This window comes from Chenopodium album, chromosome 17 (genome assembly GCF_948465745.1).
Source record: "Chenopodium album chromosome 17, dcCheAlbu1.1, whole genome shotgun sequence".
Classification (NCBI taxonomy): Eukaryota; Viridiplantae; Streptophyta; class Magnoliopsida; order Caryophyllales; family Amaranthaceae; genus Chenopodium; species Chenopodium album.
In genome coordinates, this window is record NC_137850.1 from 12,693,858 (window position 1) to 12,709,919 (window position 16,062).

Consider the following 16,062-nt stretch of genomic DNA (forward strand, 5'->3'; position numbering starts at 1 on the left):
ACATACAATTCTCAGAATCTATAAGATTAAATTAGATCTTTTTAAAACTATTAGTATTCAACTAGATCAAAAACAAATAATTCTATTGACAAAAAATAAGTCAATTTGAAATAAAAATCTAGTATATCTACCGCGCAGCAGGGTATATGCTCTTCTAAATCAATCATCGTCTGAATCTGAACTGGAGTCCACACGTCTATCAGCAATTGCAGGAAATAACTTCTGCCGCATGTCCTGTATGGATTGATGCTGATCTAGAGCAGGCCTTTTGAGGGAAGATTCCTTGCTGGAGTTTCTTGATAACCTTGCAAAAGATTGCCTTAATTCTGTAACACCCGGGATTTTTAAACATGATTTATTGTACTCCAATTTTTATTATAAGCTTAATATAATTTTAATCTCTATTTTACGAAGAACGACTGTGTTTAGTCTTAATCTTATTTTAAGATTATATTATTTCAAAAGCTAACTTTACAACGAAAATTATTTATTTCAAAATTTATTTCGGGTCAAATGATATTTTTATGTTCTGTAAAATGTCAAAGATTAGAGAGTGAAATTACCAAAATACCCTTATGCATCCAAAGAAAACAAAACCCACCTCTTCCCTTCACCCATTTTTCTTCACGGTGAAGTTATAAAGACCAAAGTTAATTTTTGCTTGTTATTTTTACTTGTTGCTTAATTTGGCCTAACCGATCAAAGTTGATTGATTATGCTTATCTCAATCTTGAGCTTATCTCACTCCTTCACGGCTAAGAATTGATGATTAAAAGTTACCTTTTACTTCCTTATAATTGGTTGTCTAATACTCAAGCTTATCACTTTAGCAAACTTCATCTTATGATACATAACCTTCATTTCTTTCAAGTTCTTGGAACAATAATACTCCATATATTATCACCGTCCTTCACTACCGCGGCTATCACCGCTCCTCCCTTTGCTTGAAATGGTTGCTGCCATCTCTTTCCTTGCCACCAAGCTCACGCATCGCAGCCACGTACTCTTCTTCTTCCTCCAATCATGGTATGCTTGGTGAAACTAAAAATAGTCTTTGAGGCTACTCTGTACACGTGAAACTAAAGTGAGCTTATTACATCTTTTATTTGCTCTTAATTATGGGTATAAGTTGACTTCTATTTTTGGAAAGCAACTCTTGTTTTTCTTAGTTAATGATTATATATTACTAGCTTTGTTTTAATTTAATTTTCTTAATGATGATGAATAATAGTAGTATTTGCTTGTTTAGTATCATATATGTACTTACGTACTAATATTTATACCCATTTCTAATAAAACGAGTATTTTTGACTATTTGTGTTGTTTTCATATTAAGTAATTAAAGTATTTGTAGATTTAAACTCTTTTTCTACTAATATGAATAGTGGTAGTATCTATTTTTAAAGTAATGCTCATTTTACTCAAAATGAGGTAATACTTGTTTTATTTCTAAAACTAAGCTTATACTTGTTCTATCAAAGGTTTTGAATTGAGAGGTTACTAATGAATATTTATTATTACTGGGTATGATCGAATGAGTCATAGCAATGAGAAACTAATGATGGAGGTTATAGAGCTCGGATGATAATTATGAGGCTAAGTGAGATGATTAAAGATGATCGAATGAGGTAATCATTATGTCTAGCAATTATGTCTAGCCCTGTATGTGTAACCATTATGTTTAGCAATTGTGTTCAGTTCCGTATCTGTAACTATTATGTTTAGCTACTACATGTGTTTAGACCTGTATATGTGACAATTATATCTAGTTATTATGAGTGCACGTGTGTAACTTTAATGACATGTTATTGTATCATACGTATGCATGTATGGTATGTTTGGCATGTTATGATTTAAAAGCGTGGTATGTGCAAATGACATGACATGATCTTTTATATTCTGGTATAAATGACTTGCGAGATGATCAACATGTTCATTGATATATTTCAGTCTTATGACTTATATGAATGATTTTACATGTATACAATGTTTTCTTAATTTGCGGAACTCTCGAAAGTATGTTAATAAACTACGAATAACTTATTAAAAGATACATAACTTAATAAATGAAAGTGAAAGACCTAGTCCGTCTGGCAGTATATGTTATGTTTCGGTCATGCAATGCATGTACCCATGGGGCACCTGCCCAACTATGTGGAGCACCAGCTCTATGTTATGGGCACCGGCCCATCGCGGAAGACGTTCTGCCATGTCATACTGTCCAGCGACTAGCATGTCCACCAAAAAAATTACGAATATCTGAGTTTTGTTAAAGGACTTATGAGAACTCACAAGGATACTCTATTAATGAGTTTTACGATATACTGATATGTACGATCGTTCATAAAGCTGTCTTACCATCATACAAGGTGATAAGAATGCTATGAATAACAGGTATTTCTAGTTATTTTATTAATCTATAAGATATGTGGACGTGATCTGTTATGTTATGTCCCTGTTAAATGTTTAACGCTAATGATTATTTTATTCAATTAAGTGTTACGAATGAATGATTATGAATGGTGCCAATGTGCTATGAATTTATATGAGGTATAAAGTTATTCAGAAATGATTTAATATGATACGAGGTTACATTTGTCGACAATGGAAAATGAACTGAACATAGAAAATAAGTGAGTTATAGGTGGAGGAAAGTATGTTAATGAAATGGGGAATTAATCCCACACGAATGAAAGTTATGTTATGTCCAAAACCTGTGCTTACCTATGATCTTATGTAAAGGGAATGATCCTTGCCGACTCAACTTTTAAAAATAATGATATTATATTATTTCTGAACAACTACGAATGCATAAGGAATAAGATATGTGCTCAAATGATTTTGAAAGAAAAACGGTTTTACAAGCTAGAGTAATGTTACTGAGTTTTCCACTCATTTTTGGATTTTTCCTGTGTTTTCTATGTTTTCTATTTTTATGGATAATTACAGGGATAATGATGACGAAGCTAACATCAAAGGCAAAAGGATTAAAGGAGTTTACATAGTTGAGGGATTATGGAATCAAGGCTTATGTATTATGAATCATCGAGAGCTGAGACAGATATGTTATTTTATTACTGTAAGGAAGACTGGAGTTGTATAATTTATTGAATTTTCTTATTAAGGAGTATGTTTATTTGTGGGCCCATAACCCACATGTGATTATGAGATTATCTATATGATTGATTCCGCTGCATATGATGAGTAAAGAATGGTTTATCCATGGTTAATTAATTCCGCTGCGAATGACGGGTTAAGTACGTTCCGTTAACGCCAATTAAAAGTCGGGGCGTTACAAATTCAGTACAAATCTTATCCAGCATTAAGAGAAAGTCGAGCACAATACTGAATAAACGCAAGCCTTCTTCCCTTCCAGCATTTCCGTGGAAATAGTCTGCTGTTTTCCTCACCAAATCCGATATTCTTTTTTCTTCTTCTTGTAGCCATGTTACCTCACCTTCTGAATGCTCTACAAAACTTACAAGAGCCTGATAGAATCCAGTCTCTTCCTCAGGAATACCCATCTCATTGTTTAAGAAGTTTTTGTTTTTCTTTATTGACTGACCAAGCTTAGAAACTGTTGACGTAAGCACATCATTGTCCACAATTGCTGCCTTTTTTATATTTTCAAGTTCACTGCTTATACCTGACACAACTTGAAGCCCAAGAGTCTGATACTGTTCTGATGGATCAAAGGTAGGATCCTCAACAGAATCATCAGTCTTCATGCTAGACACACTGCGGTTATCTTTTGCAGCATGCAAAGCTTTCAAGCCTTCTGATCGTATTATCTCTTGCACAACAAAGTGCAACAATGTTGTCTTGCCATCTGTTCCTTTTACATCAGCAAGTTTCAAGAGGGTATCAAGTTTGAATGCTTGAGCCCCCCCTCGATAGGTGCCATCGTTCATACGGTTGCCTGTTTTCAGAACAGCTTCCAAGAGTTTTAGAAATAGTCTACTCTTTTTGAGGTCATCACAAGCCACCTGGAAGATAAAACAGAAATCACATACACCAATTAACTTCCAGGAAAGACCTAAAAATCTACATTTCAAGTATTGTTTTACATTCAGGAAGGCATGATCTATTGAAAGTGAGAAGATCAACAGTTTATTCAGTTATATCTATTATTTGGCGAGGAATAGAACTATTACATCTTATTTCACCCTCTCCAAGACAATTAGGGTATGGAAAATATGGAAGTAAGACCTAAGTTCAACATTAATTTAATATCTCCTAACAAATTCATCACCAAGTTTAAATCCCTCTTACGCATAGAATAAATGATTATGGCCTTCTTACCTCCAATGTAGCAAATGACTCTTTAATATTGGAAACCTCTTCCTTGAACGTCATCATGAACATCAGTGAATCCATCCTTTTGAAAGCAAAGGGGATGTCTACCATTACTTTTAAGAATCTTTCTGCAGGTCCAAGTTGAGAAGTATCACCACTGAATATTCGAAGCTTTAGTACTTCTTCTTGTGTTGGTGCCATTCTCAGCAATGTTTGCAAAAGCTCTGTTGGAAGCTCGTTCCCTAATTCAATGCAGATAACCCAGACTTATTAATTTGAAGAAGAAATAAGATAAGAAAATCATAAACAGGTGACAACAAAGTCAGGAAGCAACAAAATCATATTCTCTGTGGAAGGCATACGCAAGTACAGAATTAACAATCTTATCAAAAACTACAGAAGTAGCACCAAAAGTCCAAGATGGCTGTTTCAAAGGCTTACTTCCTCTAAACGACATCATCGTTTGCAATCAATCTCACAGATGCCTTAACGGCATTATAGGAACTGTCACTGCTTATTAGTCAGTTACGCCATTTCAATTATCAGGGATGGAGTCTTATATGAGAAGGTAGAATTTGTACATGATATATATACCATGTTATTGTTGTTATTTGAATCACTCATTAATGTGCACGGGGAGTTTATGGAAAGTAAGCACTTAATTGGATTAGTTTAATAGATAGTATAGTGTAATAGCTTGACATGTTGTACAGTCTGATTCATGGAGCAATAACATGGCATAAAAGGGATATGCATTGACATGCATTGGTGTCGTGACAACTCCAAGTTCAGCATCACACATTTATAGAAGTATTATATCTAGCAGTGGGAGGAGCCAGACCTCACAGATAAACTAAGTAATTTCAAATGTTACATATAACCCCTTTAAGTAGGAAATGCTGTGTTCCACATACTCTATATGTGCAATGAAATATGCACAGTGAGCCTGTGAGAACTGTGACTACAAGAAAGAAATAGATAAGATTTAGAAGTATGAAATGTGAACCTAACACCTTTCATTGTTTAAAGCAGTGATGAATTCATCACTATTGATAGGAACTAGATAAGACAACATTCTTTTCAGCAAATTGTGCACATATGGTTCATCTTTCTAGTAATAAGTAATGCATTTTATCAGGTAATTGCTTTCTGAGCGTGTTTGAGCGAACTGTATAGTTAATTCAATACATGGACAAATGTAGACGTACGCTAACAATTAAAGTTGAAATGAGGGAAGAAAGATCGAGAGATATACCTTCCAAAAGGGCATCGCGAACTTCCTCTGCTGTTACGTTAAGTGCTTTAAGAAGGATGGATAAGTTTTGAGACTTCTTTGGATCAATAATCTGTATATATTGTGGTTGAGAAGCATCATTTGACTGATTCCTACTCCCAGCATTCCGTTTGTTATCAGGATTATATCCAAACAGAGATTCTATCATCTCTTCGTTGAACCTGAAATCAATGCAGATGTCAATTATTCTGGTGATAACCGTGCTTAAACCAACATAGCAATTTTAATAAATAAATTTTTCTCCCAAAATACATGTAATTGTGAAAATATACTTTCAAAGTAGATCCACAGAGACTTTTAAAGAATCTTACTGGAATGATCCTGATCGAATTTCATCCCACACCATTGACTGCTCAGGGTTACCGACCACTTTATCCCAGAAGAATGGCTTTAGCTTTGTTCTAGGGGCATCAGGATCATTTGTAGGGTCACTACCATCACCAGAATCTGATCGTCCAGGACTTGGAGGTCCTTTACCACCTGCTTTTGGAGGTGCAGGAGGAGGTTTAACACCTTTTGGTGGTGGTGGAGGCTGAGGTTTAGGCTTTGGTGGTGGAGGTGGTGGAGGTGGTGGGGCAGGAGGACTTGCTTTTTCAGGAGTAAGTTTCTGGTAAGACAATCCTTCAGTATTTGTAGATCCATTTTCTGGAATTTCCGCTAGGGGACCGCCAAATCCCTCTTGTTTTAGATTTGAGTTGTTGAAAGATGTATTTCTTCCACCATCCTTAATGTCAGAACTCATTGAAGAGCCTGGCAGATGAATTTTATACGTTAGGAAAAAAATAAGAGCAACTAAAATAAATTCAATTGAGAAAACACACACACAGGAAGAAATGAAAGAGACACTAGATTACCAGAACTCAATGTCAGAAGAGGCCTGTCATCTTTCTGTCCATCTGCAACCCAGCTGTGACCTCTCATTAGGCAACAAAATAACACCAAGGCAAAAATGACAACTGTTCCCGCTATTGATGCAGCAATAGTTATAACTTTGTTTAACTTTTTGTTATGTTCTTCCCTCCCTGAAGTAGCTACTGGAACCTCAACTTTCATAGGTGGTGGTGATGGATAAAGCAAATCAGGTGGTATGATAATTGGGTCGTCAAATACATCTGGTGTTGGACTAGCAGCAGTACTGGAAGCAACTGCATCAACAGTGTCAGAGTATTAACAAAAGATACGAATGGGGATGAGAAAAGCAAATGGATTACAGTCAGAAAGGAAGCAACATTTAAAGAGCTACCTTTGGAATACTTCTCAGCCAGATATCTTCTAGGAAACCTATACTTATGAGAATGCAATTTAGCATTACGAGTACAACCATCTTGTTCACTTAAACCACGAAAGAGATGGTGATTCTTTCTTATACAAGTTTTTGGAGATTGGATTGCAAGGAAGTCAAGGTCCCATGAGGCCTCTGCTTTGACAAAATTATACTTGATCCAATGTTGATTTCACCAGTTTTCAATGACAAATACAAGATGCAGTCCCCGAGTTCTTTCTTCATTTCTGCTAGTTCTTTGGAGCAGCTTTTCTGCATGTATTCTGCCTGAGGAGAGAAATCTATTCAATTTTCAAGTTTAATAATTATACAGCATCATAAATTCATAATGTACATTTGAGAGAAACTGGTGAGAAATATGACAACTAGAATCCGATAAAGAATGTGTTCAAATCCTTAACGCATCTAATATAATCTTTTAAGCAAGACTAATGACAAGTGATTTGGGGTCAGCTAACATGAATAGTCAATTTGTCAAAAGTAAATGAAACATTGTTACAAAAAACAAGTGAATGTGCGATCAAGGGGTGTCGTTCAATGAACCTGCTTCTGTCTGAAATTAGATTTAGATATAACACAGTTTAACACATAATATTTACTACATAGGTATCTACAATATAGAAGAAAGAACAGAATTAATATCTCACCACGACACCACCTAATTTACAACAAGTTGTGGCAGATAACAGGAATTAAACATGGATAAAAGGGAAATATTAGAGTGGTGAACCCCTCAAAAACAAAATCTTACCTCTAAACCCTCCTCCCTCCCCAAATCGCCATTCTCCACCAACCAAAACAACCTTTTCTTTCCTTCTTTCCCATACACCCATTCTCTCTACTCCACACACTACTTTTCCATTCGGACAATAATTTTGCTCGTAAAGAGCAAGTAATTTTTTTTTACAAACACTTCTGAGTAACAAAAACCAGAAAAGAGTAGGCTAACAACAAGACCGCGCTACATAACACAAAACAACCTCATAATCTATAACTACGCACACCAGGAACATTATGCAACTATAACAATCAGATACATATCTTGATTCACATTAGAAAATCCTACTAAATAACTTGTACTTTTAAAGAAAAAAAGTTTCATACATCCATTTTTCATAAAAGTTTAATAAAACCATAATTAGCAATCAGCTAATCAAAACTCGATTTTACAAATAACATACATTACAACAAATCAAACAATCAAACACCCTTCAATTGTTAATCAATACAAAAAACAGGATTTCGAAAATGATTGACATACCCATTGTTTTTTATGCTCCAGTGGACAAGATTCAAATCCATTACCCTGATATATTCTGGTAGAACATTCACCTTCGATGAAATTACAGGCAAAAAGCAAAATTGCTACCAAAATAATGATATAATTGAGTTTTCTCATTTCCATGAATCACCAAATTATTACTATTCCACGCCCATTTCCTTCTTCTCATCTCATCAAATAAAAATTTCTCCTGCACAATATTATCCTAAAATTATAATATGATTCAACAAAAATCATAAAATCAAATTTTCAATAATATTGCATTAAATCATGCCCCCTTTTTGTTCTTGAAGATTCGAAATTCCCAAATTTGAGAACCTACAAAATAAAATGAAATCAAATGAATAAATCCAAAGATTGTGAGATTGAAAATGTGAAAAAATTAAGAATTTGCACAGAACTTTACCTGAATGAGCTAAAAGGGGTTCAAAATTGTAACATATAACAGAATTATAAAGAAATAAAAGTTATGAATTGTTTGTTGTTTTTGTGAAATGCTGTTCAAGTAACGTTTTTCTCTGGGTAAAAAAAAAAAACAAAAACATATAAAGAGAAAGTGGGAATGGAGTCTGGAGTTCAATTCCACCTCTTTGGCTCCCTCCATTTTCTCTCTCCTGGTAGACGTGCCGAGGACTACGTAGAGACATACACCCATTTGGCCATTTCTACATTTTCGCTTTTACAGTCTGACTCTGATGGGCTCTTTTTAGAGGCATTTTAAAGGGAGGAAATATTGGTATATAATAGGGGCATGATAGTAACTCAATATAAGGAAAAGGTGATTGGATCACATATTATTACTTTAAGTTTCTGGTTTTAATCGTATCACTATAGTCAATTTAATACCATTACAACTATTATTATACCATTACACTCCAATGGCATAATTTCACATCCCAGTGGTATATCTATCAGCTTCAAAAATATACCATTGTAACAATCTTTAGTGTAATTTTAACTATTTACAGTACTATTGTAATAACAATGATACATTTCACATCTCAGTGGTACTAATGTTAATTTTTAAAATATTTACGAATTATCATGTTATGTACCAATAAATTCATAACATTCCTCCATTTCTACTTCCTCCTCTTCTTATATTAATTTAAATGTTCTAAAGATTGGCACGGGTTGGGTTGGGTCGGGTTGGAAAGGCCATTGTGGTGTATCTCATTCTCAAGTAAGTTGTGTTTGAAACAGAATAGAAAAATGATGTTATGTTAAATTTGTGCTGATTTTTCAAAACGGAGCTCATTACACAACCCTACCTACATGTCGTGTGGTACTAAATCGAGCCAGACTCAGTTACCTATATTAACAAACTATGTTTATATCAACAATAAAAAAACATATTTCTTTCATCATCTTCCTTTAAACTCACGCACAGGAGACCATTTGCTTAAAAGAAAAGGCAGAGTATAAATGTACAATAAACTTGCTTCTTCTTCCTCTATCAACATTACCAACAATCCCTTCTTTCATAAACACCACAGGATGCTCGACGGCGGTTTTGCCACCAAATTTAAAGAAAACCCTAAGAATATATAAATTAAGGGAATGGTTAACCTAAATGGTAGGTATTGTCGAGGGTACCTGAGTTTTAATAATGGAGCATCTAGAACTTGATGAAAGCTTCGGTTTGGTGGGTTTTGAAGACAGTTAAAGAAGGTAATAAAGACCATTTAATTATGAAATTGCTCATAACAGGATTCTTTTGGTGGTTCATTGTGATAAGCGGCGGTTGTAGTGGTGGCAAAGAAGCGGACATCGAGCTCCATTGTGAAGCATATCTTCATGGTTGAAGGCTTGACGCTCTAATGTTATTGAATTTAATTACAATATTATCCATAAAAAACTAACGAAAATGACTTTTATACTCGTACATAAACAAAAGTTGTTTACATATATAATGGGATGTTGACGACGGATAAAACCTAGGTCGTTGGAAACTAGATTTCCCGGTTAAAACAAAATTTATGAATCTAAACCCAACCCAAGGTATAGGGCAAGTCTAGGTCGAATCCAAAGGAAGGCGGTTTTTGCTAAAGTCTAAGCTAAGCTATTCCGAAGGTTAATTGAGGGTTGGTCTAACAAGTCTAACAACGTAATTAAACGATTACTAGACAGATATAAAGAATGCTAGGGAGTCGGGATTCACATGCACTCATGATACGCACGTTAATTGGGAAATAAATCGATCAAACATACAATACGAGGGAAAGCAAGAAATGCAATCAAAATCACTCAACAGGCTATTTCCTAGGGTCAAGCTAGATGTCTACAAATGACTTCAAAGGAAAATCGCAAATTAAGATTAATCGATAATAATGGTTTCCAAATCAATTGTTTGTGTCATTGAAACCTATTATGCAATCTAGCACGATAGTTGAGGTTGATCACTCCTCAAGATATCAAACACATGCACAAATTTCACTAACCAATTTAATCACAATGATGATCAATCAAGTTTCCCCAATTAATCATAAATTATCACTCATACATGCTTCACCCTATCCTTAACAAGTAAACTACTCACTACTCATTGCAAATTCAAACAACAAAGCTAATCTAATCACAAATTTCATCATCATCATAGTAATCAAAATATGCTCAAACTTATCAAAAATCAAATCAACTAAACAACAAGTAATTCAATCAAATTCAAAAATCAAACATCAAATTGCATTGAAAAGTAAAGAATTCTTACAAAGCTTTGATCAAAATCAAAGAGGTAGAAGATTGGAAGTAGCATTCATCATTATCACCAAGTTTCTCTCTCTAAAATCTAAGAACAATCATCAAAATCTAGAGCTTTTCTCTCTAAAACGTCATCAAAAACTAATTCTAATTCTATTTTCTCATTCATTCTCTCTCTAAAAAATGAAGGAAATCTATACATAGTAAAGCTAACTAAGAAGAAGTTAGTTAGACGTCCAAAAGAGACCTCAAAAGGCGCGGCCTCTCACTCCATAGCGCGACCGCAACAAAATGGGTATGGAAACAGGGAGGAGAGAGTGCGCGTCCGCTCTTGGCTCGCGCGCGGCCGCGCCATGCACCTACGCGGTCGCTCCTCCTACGCGCTCTCCCACGCCATGGTAACAGGGCAAGTCTTCTTGTGCGGCCAAAATTGACCCCGTGAGCTCCAGATGAGGCATGATGATATAGGCAGTTTCTAGGAGCCATCTTGGTGGGTTCAACACCGCCCCTTCACGTCCACGTGGTATGAGGGCGCATCCTTGAAGCATTGACTCTTGCACATCTTTGCTTTTGGGCTTCTAAAGGAGGGACTGGGACATATCTTTAGCTTGAAAACCTCTAGAGAAATGCCATTGAGCTTCTCAAACATCACCAACTTCCTATAATCAAAGAAAAGAAAACAAGTAAAGAAGAAAATGCAAAATAAACTAGGAAAATAAGAAAGCAACTAAAGAAAATGCAAAGTAAAGAAAATACAAGTAAAACTAGAGATAAGGAGATAAAAGAGATGCAAAAGTCATGTAAAATCATCCTAAAAGAAGCTAAATGAGTGCCATAAATGACACTCGTCAAACTCCCCCAAGCTAAACTTTTGCTCGTCCTCGAGCAAAACAAAGCAAGAAGAAATAGGATGAAAGACTTATTCAAACAAAGAAAAGAAAGAAAGAGATAAGAATATACACTAAGACTCACTTTCGTAGGAATCACGGTTGTTTTTAGCTACAACAAGCCCTTTAAACCCCAAAGTCGCCAATGAGGACGAGTGAGGTCTCGTAAGGGTATCCTAAGAGTTTAACCCATAACTTTTGGTAAAAATGAGGCAAAATCATAGAAAGAAAGTAAAATCAAAAATTTAAACAAATAGCTTTTGACATGGACTTTTGCAAATGATCAAATGCAAGTGAATAAACAATTTTCTATATGATAGGGGTATGCATGTTCCAAGATATTTAAGGTTGATTGAAACATAAGATATGCTAAGCGTAGAGAACTAATGAGGCACAATCCACTTTCGTCCCAACCATTCTTGCCGCGTTCTCCCAATTAGCTTCAAATCTACCTTTAGTGAGCATCTCAATGGTTCCTCGAAGGAACCGGAAAAGAAAGAAATTTGAGGCTACTCGACATCTTGACTATTACATACCGCTCTATAAGCTTGACCTACATCTCCTTGCACCGACTTGTGACTCAACCACAAAGGTCAAAAGGTCTTGAAAAGGGTTGTAATGTAAGGGCGAGAAGGGTGAGGGTAGGCTAAAATTTGAAATTTGGTGGTATACCTAAATTGTGAAGCAAAGATTGGCCAAATCTCAACACCAAAACCAAGTAATCACCAAACAAAAACACCAACACTCCTAAGCTTATTCAAAGCCAAAATCACAATCATATGTACAAAAAGCATAAGAACGCTTTCCCCCAAGCCAAAATAAAGCATTATCTTCAATGCTTAGGGAGAAAACCACTCACATCAAAATATTTTTTGAACTTTTTTCATTTTTTTTCCACATATTTTCACTTTTGTCAAAGCTTATTGAATTTGCTTAGCTTTTTCTCAAGTATATCAATTTTTCATTTTTGAAATTTATTGTCCTTGCCGCTTTTAATTATGGACGGCTTTTTCAACTTGCATTTGCTTTTTATTCATAAAATATTCACAACATAAACTTGCTTACATTGAAAGAACCAAATATTCATTCTCATCCACCAAAACTTCAACAATAGAGACCAATGCTTCACAAAAGCCAAAGATGGGAAAAAGAATGAAACAAAGGGCTCAAAAGCTAAAGACGTGGCTTGAAAAGAAGGGTATAAGGGTCAAATGGTTAGCAAGAAAGAAAATGTAAACCCAAAATAAAGAAGAGAAAACTATCCTAGAAAAGGAAAATAACCACCCCGAAAAGATGCCTTTGTCCTTCCTAAATGGCTCGGTCGCGATCTCGGGAGATGAAAGTCAAATTCTAGATAAAGTATACAATAGCCAAGGATCTATGTGCCGCTCAATCAAGAAATGTTGAAAGCAAGAAGAAATAAAACCTCACATTGTTGTAGCAAAAACTCACTATTAGCTTCAAATCCACTAAAGGGAGTAACTCCATATTACTACAAACTAATAGAATCCGGCTTTAAGGCCCCAAAAAGTCTAAACCGCTACCTTAGCATAACCTATCCTATAATCAACCAAAGATACTCTCAAAACATGCACACCGATACGACATAGGAAGTTATTCATTCAAATGCAAAAGCTCGGATGGTATTATGTCCAAATACAAAAGCTGAATAATTAAAAAGAAAACAAAGCCTCAAAATCTGTTTATCGTTTCATATTTGGAAGAAAAATAGAGAACAAGAGGGAAAAAGAAAAGAAAGAAAGAAAAAGGAAAGGAAAAGAAAAAGAAATGCGCAAGAATGCAAGCAAGACATGTAAAACCCAATCCACATACAAGCGGTCATTCGGCAACATCGCCAATGACCCCAAACACTCTAAGGTGTTACAAGGCAAACATCCTCGAACAATCAACTCATCCTAGACTAAACCTATTCTAAGGAAACAAGAAAGTAAAAGAGAAAGAAGAAATAGAAAGGTCTCACCGAGTACTCCAAGCAAAGCTAATGAATATAAACACGAAGAAACATAAACCTCCATGATACTCAATAAGCAAAAGCAAGGATAACATTCCAAGTGAGAAAATAAAAAAAAAACTATATACAAAAAGAAATTGTTAGTAACTTCCAAACAAAAATTCAAAACATCTAAATTGAGATGAACATGATCATAAAACCAGAGAAGCATAAACATATAGTAGAGAGAAAAATCATCCATCCAGAAAACAATCAATCAGCAAGAAAACAACGATCAATCAACAAACCAACATCATAACATCATCATCAGAAAACACCCACCAACATCATACAAAGAGGGTGAGCAACATTCATGAGCCCTATGACCACATAAAAGAGGGTGAAGACCAACAATGGTGATAGCAAAATAGTAGCACAATCAAGCAAAATCATAGCATCACAACTTCATAAATTCACCAATAACCATCATGAATGCAAAATTTGGGGTCATAAAATAGGGAAATTTGAATCACCATTAAAGAGTACATCATAACATTCAAATTCAACTACACAAAACAAGGTGTGAAATTTATCATGAAATTCAATTAAAATAGAGAATTCATACCTTGAGTGATGTTCTAATTCAAATGAAATGGAGAACTAAGTACAACTTCAAGCTAATAACCACAAACTTTGAAGTTTCAAAAACATCAATCACCAATACCCAAATTCTCAATTTTGGAGAGAGTAAATCAATTTCAAAGCATAAAAGTGAGAATTTGAAGTAATTATCAACTAAGAAAATTGAAAAATGATGTTTATATAATGAAATATAGCAACCAAAATAGAGAGAATGCTTGAACACTACTAAGAAAATTTAAAGCAAAATGAAATAGGAGAAAGAGAAAAGAGAAAGGAGTGCGCTTAAGGGGAACGCAGTAGGGGTGCGCGCCCGCGCCAACCCTATGCGCGCCTGCGCAGGGCACCTGCACGCCCGCTCCAGTCGCGCGCGCGGCCGCTCCATCATGGGTTGCTTATGCTCATGCAATTTTTGGTGCGCACACCGGCACACACAACATCCATGATGATGATCAACACGAACATAGGCAGTTTCAAAACCCATTTCTAGTGGGTTCAACATCCACAATTCATGTGCCCACTAACTTGAACCCACCAAAGCTTAATTCTTCTCAAACCTTCCAATAAGCACAAGGATACTTCAACTTCAAAATTTGCTACCAAGATTGTTGGGAAGCCAACCTCCATCATCTCAAAACTACCTAAAATCACAACAAACAAAGAAAAGAGGTTAGTTCATAAGCATCAAGAAGAAAGATAAAATCAAAAGGAAAATGGAAAGAAAGTTAGAAAGTCGGGTCGCCTCCTGAGAGGCGCTTGTTTAACGTCATTAGCTTGACGTTCTCCACCCCTTCTCAGGGGGGTCAAAGAGAATTATTCTATGAACAAGGCCAACAAAAACACCATCATAATACTTCTTGAGCCGGTGGCCATTTACTTTGAAAGGAGATGATGAATCCATTGAAGAAATTTCCACAACTCCATTAGGAATGACTTCTTGCACCATGAAAGGATCACTCCATCTAGACATGAGCTTTTCGGGGAACAACTTCATCTTGGAATTGTAGAGGAGAACCTTGTCACCAACACAAAACTCCTTTTTTCTCGATGAGCTTGTCATGAGCTTCCTTAGAACGTACTTTATAGGTGCTATAGCACAATCATATGCATCAAGGCGAAGCTCCTCTAACTCATTAAGATCTAACCACCGTTGCTCTCCCGCACTTGCTAAATCAAAGTTGATTTTCTTGATCGCGCAAAGAGCACGGTGTTCAAGTTCCACCGGAAGATGGCAAGACTTGCGATAGACAAGAAAATATGAAGTGGTGCCAATAGGGGTCTTAAATGCCGTTCGATATGCCCACAAGGCATCATCAAGTTTGTCCGCCCAATCTTTTCTATTTCTAGTAACCGTCTTCTCTAGAATCAACTTGATTTGACGATTTGACACCTCAACTTGACCACTTGTTGAGGATGATAAGGAAGACCAAAACGTTGATGAACCCCATGCTTCTTTAACATCTTCTAAAGAGCATTATGCACAAAATGTGAGCCATTTTCACTAATCACCGCCATGGGAACACCGAACTTTGGGAAAATGATCTTCTTAAACAATTTCATCAGTACCTTGTGGTCATTTGTTGGAGGAAATAGCCTCAACCCATTTTGACACATAATCCACCGCCACAAGGATGTATTAATTCCCATAAGAAAAAGGAAACGGTCCCATAAATCAATACCCCAAACATCAAATACTTCCAACTCAAGGATTGGTTGTTGAGGCATTTCATT

The 16,062-nt window shown here is 35.6% G+C and overlaps 1 pseudogene across 1 annotated transcript; it reads right to left on the reverse strand.

Moving 5' to 3' along the window:
- Positions 1-141: 141 nt before the first annotated feature.
- LOC145587615 (formin-like protein 3) lies at positions 142-8,809 on the reverse strand (annotated as a pseudogene). Its single transcript, XR_014101325.1, has 10 exons — positions 8,561-8,809; positions 8,134-8,472; positions 6,834-7,139; positions 6,445-6,735; positions 5,902-6,340; positions 5,552-5,751; positions 4,303-4,538; positions 3,297-3,986; positions 1,135-1,136; positions 142-319 (listed from the first exon to the last, which is right to left on the reverse strand). The product of XR_014101325.1 is annotated as a formin-like protein 3 (transcript).
- Between the last annotated feature and the right edge of the window lie 7,253 nt (positions 8,810-16,062).